An 11990-nucleotide genomic window follows, 5' to 3' on the forward strand; every position below is an offset into this window, starting at 1 on the left:
ATAGAACAACTTTTTATTACCCTCTTTTTCTAGAATCATTCAAACAGCATTTTGTCGGGTTCTTTGTTATTTTATAAAATGTAAAAACGTAAACATGCATACATATCTTAAATTTATTGACTAGTCATTTGCTTTATTTTACACCACTAGTACCTTCTTCACAACTGTAGTTTTAAGCAAGGCCTTGTTTACAACAGTAACTTCAATGTAATAATCTGAATCATGGACACCTTTGTCTTTCCCAGTAATAAGACCAGATAGTTTATTTATCTTAGGTTTGATATAGAAATGTTTATGAAAACATCCATGAAATGATGTGCAGTAACATGATGGTCCTCTTGGTGCATCACCATATTTGTTTTGACAGTCTGTTATATTCTGAAAAATAATTTAATGTTATGCCATTTAACAGATGTGCGTATATAGTTCTAATCCCGTTGCATCTTATCTTTTTCTGTTCTTGAAGTTTCTGTTTCAAGCTGCAGAAAGGCTGCTTCGAGAATATTATCTCACTTCAGGTTAATTTCAAATTAAACAGGATGATTTTAAAAACAAACTACGTCCCTCAACTGCACCTTAAATAATTGCCACTGTTTAGTCAAATTTTATGAGCTTACAATTTTAATCACGTTGATGTATTCATAGATATTTTACTTTTGATCACTTTCTTAAATTTTCTGTTTATCTATAATAGTTTTCAAGAAACAATGCAATGTAATGGTCTTTTTAAAAGTTAACGGACTATAGATGACGACGACAGACGACACACATTATTACATAGTGCTCCTCGAAGGTCCAGGTTAGTTAATTGAATATTTCATCTTTTGCAGCTGTTCACATATTTTCTTGTAACCTAGAACCCTTAGGCTAGATAATTTGATACGCATAATACTCCACGAATATAATATTAAATTGTGTCAAGAGATTATTAGTGGGACTTGTACATATTTGTACAAATATCAAATAAGACAATATCCATACTTCCGAATTTCCCTGTGAATGTAGATTAGCGTGACCATGTACAATATCAGTTTTAGTATAATTGTCATATAACCTCCACTCAAGATTATCTATTCCACTGTGATAGTCAAAGGCATTCCATTCTATCCTTAAAAATAAAAATACAATCACCAAAATATTGTGGTGATTTGTTTGTGTGTGTGTAATACTAGAATGTTTGAAAAACAAAAAAAAATGTCAATGTAAAAGAATGAAATAAACACTTTTAATATTTATGTACGATTTACCTTCATATGGAAAATGTAATATCAAATAAAAAAATACAGTATGCTGCTTTAACTGCTCGATAAAATAATATTTCATCAAACATGTACCAACTAACGATATTAAATCTAACGAAGAAACAAAGTAGCCCAAGACAAAAGCTGGTGTAATATGTTATATTATATTACATTGTTAATTATAAATTATTGAGAATAAATATATTTTGTTTTCAAACAAAGTGAATAGCATTTAGTGCACTGTACTTCTAATAAATGTTTGTTAAAAGTTTCACATACGTCATTTTAGAAAAGTCTTCAAAGCTATGGACAGAGACATTTACACGATCTCCGTTGGATAACCATAAATTCGCAATTTTAGGTGGACTGGTGTCCTTGAAGACTGTAACGACATCATCGATAAAAATATCAAAAATATCATAAGCTCGTACAGTCACATCTAGTCTGTCCCCATCATTCCACGTCACTGATAATGATGTGGCTTCATCCCTGACATCGCTGGTGCTGACAAAGTTAACGTGTTGTGTGATTGCAGGAGAAAGCACAGTGAACTGTGTTTCAAAGCGTACAATTCCTACAAGAATATAATTCACAAAAATATTTATTTTTCTAATTTAGTATTTGGTATTTTCTTCTTTGCAAGTAATGTTTTATTTAAAGGATTTTATTTAAAGGATTTTGTTTAGAGGAAATGAAAAAAAATTATTAAGTATTTAGCAAACCATTATCATATACAAATGTATAATATATAAAAAAAATTCAACAGAGACTAAATGTCTTTACTCTGGGTTAACTTTTCATCTGAATGTATCTTCGTATGACAGATTATTCATGACACTGACCTTTTCATCTTTATATCAAAAAGGAGCATGCAGAGCTACATTTTATAAGCCTGTTTTTAAAATATTATGTTCGAACTGAGCGTAAATAGTATTTAACCCAAGACCTTACGGACGTTGATAGATTTTCATAAAAAAGAAGGTAGCGTATACATACAAGGTTATCAATTCGGAGTGGAGATAGGGATTTAATTTATGCTTTTCCCCTTGATCACTTCCGGTGTAAGGTTGACAACGTGTTATCAGTATTGATGTAAGTTGTATAAGTAAAACAGCTTTGTCTGTACCCCACTTCTACATTAATTTTGATGATAGTTTGTTAAACAACACCGCAACTTTGAACAGATATCGAAGATAGATCTTATATGTTACTGGACTGCTAAAATATATATTCCACTCAAAGTCGTATGATAAACGAGACCGCAAGAAGGAAGTAGATTTCTCCGCAAACGCAGGAATTAAAAAACGCGACAAAAAAATTCGAACGATTTAGAGTTCATTAGTACAATGAAATACCATTAACGGTTCCTGCACCAGATTCGCATTTCGACAAAAAATGTCTCTTCAGTGATGATCATAGCCAAAATATTGGAAATCCAAAAGCTTACATAAAAGTTGAAGAGCTATAATCCAAAAGGTCCAAAAAGTATAGTTAAATTCGTGAAAGGAATCAGAGCTTTGCATGAGGGAGATACATTCTTTAATTTATAATATGTTTTAACATTTTGAAACAGCCAATTTTAATAACACAAAACAAATCCGTTTTTCATTTCAGTACCAAAGTACTGTCTACTGGGCTAGTGATACCCTCGGGGACTAACAGTCCACCAGCAAAGGCATCGACCCAGTGGTAGTAATAACATTAACGGTACCAATTTTCCTGCACCAGATGAGCATTTCGACAATACATGTCTCTTCAGTAATGTTTATGACCAAAATCGTTGAAATCCAAAGCTTATATAAAAAATGAAGAGCTATAATCTAAAAGGTCAAAAAAGTATAGCCAACTTCGTGAAGGGAACTAGAGCTTTGCATGAGGGAGATACAATCCTTATTTTCCCCGATTTCTTTCCTTTTTTTTTTTATTTTTCTACTGTTATAGAAGATTTCGTCTCCTTATAAAGTTATGATAACTTAAGGTCCTACATCCATGTACTTATAATTGTGCATTGTAGTTGATCAAGTTTTCCTCCGAATGTTCATGTCGTTCTTTCGTCATGGCGTCGATACACTAAGATTGTTTGGAAAGTAATGATTGATATTTTAGTCTAAGTACATGATTAATTTATTTGATGAATTAGCAAATTAAATTAGTATTCTGTGTATCTTTTTGAGGAAGCAAGCCGTTGTCAACAGATATTTACTGTCTGGTTTTATGATTTGCTGTTACACCACCTTCTAAAATTTGTAAACGGTTGAACACATAACCACACAAACATGTTCAACTTCACCTTTTGTATTTGTCTAAAGCTGAAATCTATAAAAATTCAGTGTTTGCCATTGGTTGTGGTTTGGGCTATTTTGTTTTCGTCTATTGTTTTGTTATAAATTTTGCCATTGGTTTCCTTGTTCCACATTATGTCATGTCGAAACTTATTATAAATGATTTTAAATGGTTTATAATTTTCGCATTGTTGAAGTTCATCGGTTGCTTTATAATTGCTTAAATCCATGTCATTTGGTCTCAAAATATTAGTTGTCAAATTGCTGGTCATGCCGAATCTCCTCAACAATAATAACAAAAAGGAATGACCACTAAGACAGCTGCCTTGCTAGTTCATTGATTAATTCAAATACGACGAGTCGAATATATACCTAGAACGACCGCATTAATATTGATGGACATTCCCTCGGTATTTACGACTAAGTTGCAGTTTTACAAAGCAAATTAAAATTGCACTCAGTCTGATACTAAACCATTGCAAAACTATATATTTTAAATCTAGGCTTTTTGTTTATAAAATTTATTTCGTCTCTTAATGAACAATGCCGAAAGATTTTGATTAGGTTTATCTTCTACTTATTGTCATAAGTTTTTTAGAACCTATACTTATATGAATTTATAACGGTGAGGATCAAAATAAAGATTTTCAATTTCATCACAATGAATCTTTTTAAATAATCCAATAGTATAACAGAAAAGGGGAGCATACATCATTGTTTACATGATATCCGAACCTACTTTTACGATGAGGTTTAGTTGAAGATTCGATAGTAACATACAGTAATCCTGATGAAAGTCGGTTTTCGATTGATATAAGAAGTTCAACTATTGGTGCGTTTGACTCTAAACTAATTTTGGACTACAAACTTTCTAACTGTAGGCTAGTGGTTCTATATAGGCAATGTGGCTTCCCTCGCCAAAACAACTGGCAACTATGACAAGAAATCAGTGCTGAAACGGTGAAAGGGGAGCTAAAACACTACAAATTAATCAATTACATGTGATTAACACACAGTTGTAAAGATGCAATTACCATATGAACATACCTTGACGATGAGGTACAGTTGTTGTTTTTCGTTTACCATAATGATCGTCATACTCGGGATCGACATACTTCCTTGGTTTTACTGATGTTAACCAAAAATGTTTATAATGTTCCTCATTCTTAAACCTTCCTTGCCATTTTACTTTAAGTAAAGGACTATCAACATCTACCCAAACATAGTTTGTATCTTTTCTTGCTTGTTCCACTTTCATTGTTGTGTCATTATTCATCTCTACATGAGATGAATCGTCGTATAGAAATAATGTCCTAGCTGGTTTCATATTTCCAGCTTTATCAATGGCAAAGAATACCACAGAATACATACCTGTATCGATGACTTTGAAAGTTGCCTGAAACATTGAATCAGTTTTAGAATTATGAACCTAAGAACACAGATTCCCAAATCCATAACACATAACCCATATGTTTCGGTCAACAGTTTTACTCAGATTTAATTTTTCTATTTTATCTACAGAACGAGAAAATGCATCCAAGATCTCTCTTAGATGTTCGTATGTGCCCTATTGTAAAGCTAAACTTTGGAGTCTACCCATCTACGAATCTTTTGATGAGTTTGACAGTTCGAACGTGTTACCACGTGCACTAACAGATTAATCAACTACAATCGAGCCGTCGAAAATGTCATGTTTAAATAATATCAACAGGTACAAAATACTAATTAGCATCTTTATCAATTTTCCTTATCGTATGGTTGTGACCTGTAATCTATGTCTTGCAGGAAAACATATTTATAGAATCACGAAACGTAGTGTGATACAGATACTGCGTTCACTTGATTGGTTTATTCAGCGATATTAGACGATATAACGACGTATTCATTAGATACTTGTTAGGTCATTGATAACTTTCAAAGGTTAAGACTATGTTTATTTTGTGTATGGTAATAGACACGTGTATTTACTTCAATAAAATACAACACACTTACACATTTCAGCTGGAAATCTTCTTTTGTAAAGTTTCATTTCATTCTAAATTGTTCACTAATTTTTAAAACGTCTAAGTATTCATTGAGGGAGGGGGGGGGGGGTCGGAGGGATCCTGATCCCGAAATCTCGGGCTTTAAAACATGAAACCGCGAGGTCCCAAATTTAAAGCAATTTAAAGCCCGACATCCAGAAATTCGAAAAAAGAAGCCCCGGATCCCGAAATGATAAATCCAGAAATCCCGAGCTTAAAAATACACGATCCCCGAGTCCCTATGAAGGTCCTTCTCCCTCTTAATTTAACAACAGAAAAGTAAATATGACGTCATACTGGTATGTACAAAAGACTTTTCTTATATAAACATAAAATCCCGAGGTCCCAAATGTAAAGCAATTTAAAGCCCGACATCCAGAATTTCGAAAAAACAATTCCTGAATCCCGAAATGATCAATCCAGAAATCTCGAGCATGAAATACCCGATCCCGGGGTCACGATAAAGGTCCTTTCCCTCTTAACTTGACAACAGAAAAGGACATATGACGTCATACTGGTATTGACCGTAGAGAAATATTTTCAACAAACTCATGAGATATCAACTATCTTAAATTAATTTAAAAAGATATAATGATCCTCGCCGACCGTTCATGTATATGTAAGATAAAGATAATCCCTTTGTTTGTGATCAATTTCTAGCGTTGATGAAGAACTTGGTGTAATATACATTGACAATGCCTGTAACAAGTCAGGAATATGTCCATTCGTTTTTTATGTGTTTTTTTCATTTGATTTTGCCGTGTGATTTTGGACTTTCCGATTGTATTTTCCTCTGTTATTTACTTTTAGAAATTATCTAACAAACTGAGAATAGTGTAAAGTGTTTAGGGCTCAAATGATTTCGAGATTGGTTGAATACAAGAATTAGTTTTATCGTCAGTGCAATGTTTGTAATTAACGCATGACTACATTTTGAGGCATTCTTTATATGGACTAGTTTTAGTGATATCAGGACTTTCTTTTATAATTTTGGAAAATATGGTCAATTGTGTTTCAACTAATAGACTAAGGGACGAAATTTACCAGAGTGACAGTCAAACTCTAAGCTAGAAAATAAACTGACATGGCTAAAAAAAGTAAAAGAAAACACACAGACAGATGACACAATTATAGTACAATGCAATGTTTCCTGATTGTGAGTATGAGTGTAAATCATGTTATATTTTAGCAATCACTAATCTTTTTGTTTAATTAGAGTTACAATTGATAAATTCGAAATGTGTGTAACAACTAAATTGTAGAAGGCGATTTGAACCCAAAACTATCATGTCAATGGTAACTTACTGATGTATCTAAAGTTGAAATATTTTTTCCTGTTGTTATCAATTTGCCTTGATCTTCAGACTGGAATGTCCCGTCATGTCCAAGCTTATAGACTTCATATTCATAACCTCCAATTCCTGCCAGGTCATCAGCCCATTCATTCCAATGTAAGGTAATTTCTGACTGATATAAAGCATGCACGTGACAACATAAACAATGCAAATTTTATTGCATCAGATACGGATTTCATTAAATTACATCTCTTCAATAATCAATGCAAAATTCAAAAATTTAATACAGCCGTAAGAAAGATGATAAACCAGTTTGGACAAAAAAAGAACCTGGAATCTAACTAAGACAATCCATTTTTATAAGACGACAGTGAATTAGAGCATTGCATTTCGGAAATACATTTTCAAATTTGAAATTTTTGCTGTTTTATTAACGTATAACTTAATACACCTTTTATTCATATCGAATCATAAAAAGTTGTACGGGAAATTAAAAAAAAAAGATAAACAAACACATTTAATATAAAAACAAGCTGAAATATTGCGAGAACTTTCATTTTGAAAAATAGTAATTGTCAAACTAAAGTTTTTTGAGAAGTAAATTGAGATAATAAATTACAGTGTCTTTAAATAATAGTATAGTTACACATGATTAGATCTAATTTTTAGAGAGGTTGGAAAATCAAGCAAAAAAGACCTGTTATCTTCTTTCAGAATAAAAATATTCGTTACTTGACGTTAGAAAATAATACTTAAGTGTTTCTATTGTACACCCAGTCATTGTGTTATTGTCAAGACAAGACAAGACAAGACAAGACAATTTAATAAAATTTTGCCACACGCATGGTGCTACAAGAGGATAACAATTATACATTAACATTTACATATATGCTTGACCTAAAATGGTTAACTTTTTTTAAATTGTTATTTGGATGATGAGTTGTCTCATTTGCACTCACACTTGTACAACATATTCCTGTGTCTTTATACATTTACAAGCAAGACTCACAATAAATGAACAAGTGATATCATAAAATAAAACTGAAATATATTTGGTTGATTTGCTTGCAAAATTCTTAATTGCAACGTGGTTAGAATTTATTGTTACATATGCTATGAATTATGAAAATATTTTTTCAATATGTCTTGTTAGAAACATTCACACTTTGGTTAGCACTTGCACGTTATAGTGTGATAATAGACCAATCAATTTCAATTTGGAAGGATTTTTTGTGTAATCTGTAGGTATATACTTTTTCTTAAAGACAAAATTTGATTATTGGAAAATACAAAAAAATAATAATATTCGTCACCAATAGTATTTGAATAGCAGTGACATTAGTTATCAAATGTACCAGGATTATAATTTAATACTCCAGACGCGCGGTTCGTCTTCATAAGACTCATCAGTGAGGCTTTAATCAAAAATTTTATAAAGCAAAACAAGTACAACGTTGAAGAGCATTGAGGACCCATAATTCCAAAATGTTGTGCAAAATACGGCTAAGGTAATATATTCCTGGGATAAGACAATCCTTAGTTTTTCCAAAAATTCAAAGTTTTGTAACAGGAAATTCATATAAAAGACCATATAATTGATATCCATGTCAACACCGAAGTGCTGACTACTGAGCTGGTGATACCCTCGGAGAAGAAACGTCCACCAGCAGTGGCATCGACCCAGTGACAAGATATACGATTTCCTCTTTGTGTATTTTTCCACCGACCAACTTCGATAGGGATTTTGATACTTGAGCAACTAAATTTACTGTAGATCTGCCACTTTGAGATTGAGTAAATATGGCTCTAAACAAAACATTGTTCTGTATGAAGCATAAAATCACCTCTAGATAAGTTGTCATATCAGTAGAAAGACTCTGTCCGAATTGGTCAATCAATCTCGGTTTTATTTCTTTTTCATATTCGAACTTTTGATATCATCCTGCGCAATCCAGACAAAAACAAATCCTGTATCAACTAAAATGAGTATTGGCCTGATTTATGTAAGTTATACATTAACTGATACAAAATCTCAAATAATTTGTTACTACCGCTTTGCACTAGCCTTGACCAAAAGCATAGTAATTTAGTTTTGATATTTATTTTTAATAGAAATCTGTCCGTTTCCCAATAAACCATATAAGTTGGTGTTGTTGTTCTAACATTCAAGACTCTTTTTAGGAAACTTAAGTGCACCTTTTCATTCAGGTTAACATTTTCATGACCCAAGATTTCCAATCCATAAAGTAAAATTAGAGCGACCATACAATCAAATAGTCGGTGTTTAAATTGATGTTTAAATTTCTAATAGTATAATGCATACAGTGCTTTTTGTGATTGTTAAATAAGATTTGTCTTTGATAAATTAAAATTACAATTGTATCTTATTAATAATCCCAAGTTATTAAAACTGTCGGTGAACTGTAACTCCTAGCCCCTTAGCATGAATCTCATATTTCGTTTACGCTTCGCCTTCTCAAACACCATTACTTTCAATGTTTACATTTAGTTTCCAGTACAGTATTCATCAAACATGTTTTCAAATTATTTGTAAATCGTTAGCTGATTCTGCCAATAACAGTGTATCATCAGCATATAATAACAAGAAAATTCGAATATAAATGCCTAGTTCAATTAGACAGTATTCATTTACTCTTTCTAAACCTGCTATATCAAGCTGAATAGAATAGCTTTCAAGATCATTAAGGAAAAGAGAAAAAAATAAGGGATGATTAGTTTTCACCTTGCCTAACTCAAACTTCGCACGGAAAGAAATTTGAACAACTCGAGTTATATATTACACAAGATTGGACATTTGAATAAAAGTTATAAATGGACTTAAATTTTTAGCCTGTTATGTTAATAGAAATAAACTTTTGCCACAGTCCTATCCTCCAAACAGTATCAAAGGTTTTCTTGAAATCTACAAATGTACAGTATAAACGCTTTCCAGAGAGTGAAAAAGTTGAATTAAACAATATAAACTAACTATATTATCAAGTGTGGAGTACCCTTTCCTAAATCCCGCTTGGCATTTTTAGAGTAATTCTACTTCTTGTGCAAACTTGTCTAGACTGTTATTTAGTATAGCTGTAAATACTTTCACTAAACCTGATACCAGTGTAATACTTCGATACGAGTCTGGATCTTGAAGAACTCCTTTTTTTTATAAATGGAAATAATAATTCCCATTGACCAGATTTCGGATATAATCCCCGTGTCGAATACAAAATTGAACAATTTCATGGAAAGCGGTAAACATACAGACATGGTATTTTTAATATAATTCGTTTCATATTCCATCATATCCAGCGCATTTGTTATTTTTTTAATATTTTTATGACTTTGATAATTTCTTCCTCGGTAATAGGCCCATTTAAAATTTCGTCGAACGCATTTAACTCTAGGTTAGGTAATTAAAACTATTCCTGCTCATTTGCCACACGTTCGTTAAGCTTCTTAAAATGTGCACACATTACTGCTAGTGAAACTGAACTTTCCTGTTTGTGTTTCGGAGAGAATATATTTAAATCTTTCTAAAATTCTTTCGGGTTATTTGGGGATATATTACAAAGCTCGTTTCCTGTCTTCAACTGTTAATTTTGAAAACATTTGTTTATTTCTTTTCTGTGTTCCTAGCCTGCTCCTTTCATTGCCATCTTATTATTTATACTTTTCTGTTTATTATATTTATATTTTGCCGAGTGAAATTGCTTTATTTTCAGCTTACATAATTTATTATACCGTGGTTTATTCCTATGTTTGGCCCCATGCGGTTTTTTTTATCGGATTTTTATACGAAAAGGTTTCAAAATATTCCTTACCTGCCTGCGAGTATAAATTTGTTAAACTAGTTATAACAACTTACTCAGTTTATATGATGATTATCTTTTTTGAAGGATTATATTTATAACACAAATCAAGAACTTCATCGTTCTTTCTTATATTTTCGATGAACTTGTGTTTATTCTTTTCAATCGATTTTATTGACTTCCTTTTGTGTGAACTTTTTTTCTTTTTTCTATAGTAATGACCTCTGTTGTGAGTTTACATGAATGCATTCAAAATATAAATGTTTTATAAGTTTTACTTTTATTGAATTAGTGTCGTTCGTTTTTAATAATGTGATCCGTATAATGTACATTTATGTGACTGCTGTATCCCTATTATAAGCATATTTACCTGTTATGTTTTGTTTTTTTTGGGTCACACATTGTTGTCAATATTATTGAATTTGATGGGACTGTCAAACAAATGTGATTTTTGGCTAGCTAATAAACAGGTTTAATCCACCAATTTCTGCATAATAAAATGCCTAGGCCTGTACCATGTCAGGAACAAGACAGTTGTTATCATTTTTTGTCGTTGTATTAAAGATTTTTATTTAGCTATTGGATAGACATATCCCTGCAAAATTATACTTGTATGCCGCACTTACATTATTTGTAACATCCTTTGCGTAGACAGGTGGTTTTGTGCAATTCAGAACATATTGTTTAACACATTGTTGGAATGGCTTATGGAGATCCCAATGAAAGGTAAACTGCCTAAATACAGTTCTACCCTGAATGGTGACAGGAATCCGTGGTGTATGTGGTTCTGGGTTCCGGTATTTATCTCTATCGATGTATTTTAGACTTCCACCATTTGTTATTGACAAAGAAAATATCACACTGAAACAAAACATTGTCAACACATTATGGAGAATTGTTTTACAAGTATTCAATTTAATGTATGAAGAAGGGTTTCTTTAAAATATCATTTAGCTCTCTTATTCCTTTCCATCTTTTTACAATTTTATTCAATTCCATTTCGTTTGTTCGAAGAAAAACTTTTAATTGTTATATTTTGTTTATAGGTGGCATTTATTATTATCACGCTTTATGTTATGTGGTGTGAAAACACTGCCGACAACAGCTCCCGTTTGAAATTAGAAAGCGGTAAGACACGACAATTTAAAAAAGCTGTGTACAATTCTAAACTTGTAGGAATTTCCTACCATTGTCTGAACGCAGTCGTATACGTTCATAACAGAAGATACGGGTTTTGAAGTGACAGATTCTGATGTATCGGATCAAAATCGTATCAATGGTCTGTGTTTTCTAGACAGTTTCATGATCAGGAGATATATGTCATTACTATTTTTAT

General features: G+C 32.0%; 1 protein-coding gene across 1 annotated transcript in view; it reads right to left on the minus strand.

Annotated features, from left to right (window-relative positions):
• The window catches only part of LOC143082265 (uncharacterized), a 42630-nt gene extending 42258 nt beyond the window's left edge, over positions 1-372 (minus strand). Inside the window, exon 1 of the mRNA XM_076257866.1 lies at positions 154-372. The gene's annotated coding sequence lies outside the window, so the exon portion shown is untranslated. The remainder of the gene's footprint in view (positions 1-153) is intronic.
• Positions 373-11990: the final 11618 nt, after the last annotated feature.

This window comes from Mytilus galloprovincialis, chromosome 7 (genome assembly GCF_965363235.1).
Source record: "Mytilus galloprovincialis chromosome 7, xbMytGall1.hap1.1, whole genome shotgun sequence".
NCBI lineage: Eukaryota > Metazoa > Mollusca > Bivalvia > Mytilida > Mytilidae > Mytilus > Mytilus galloprovincialis.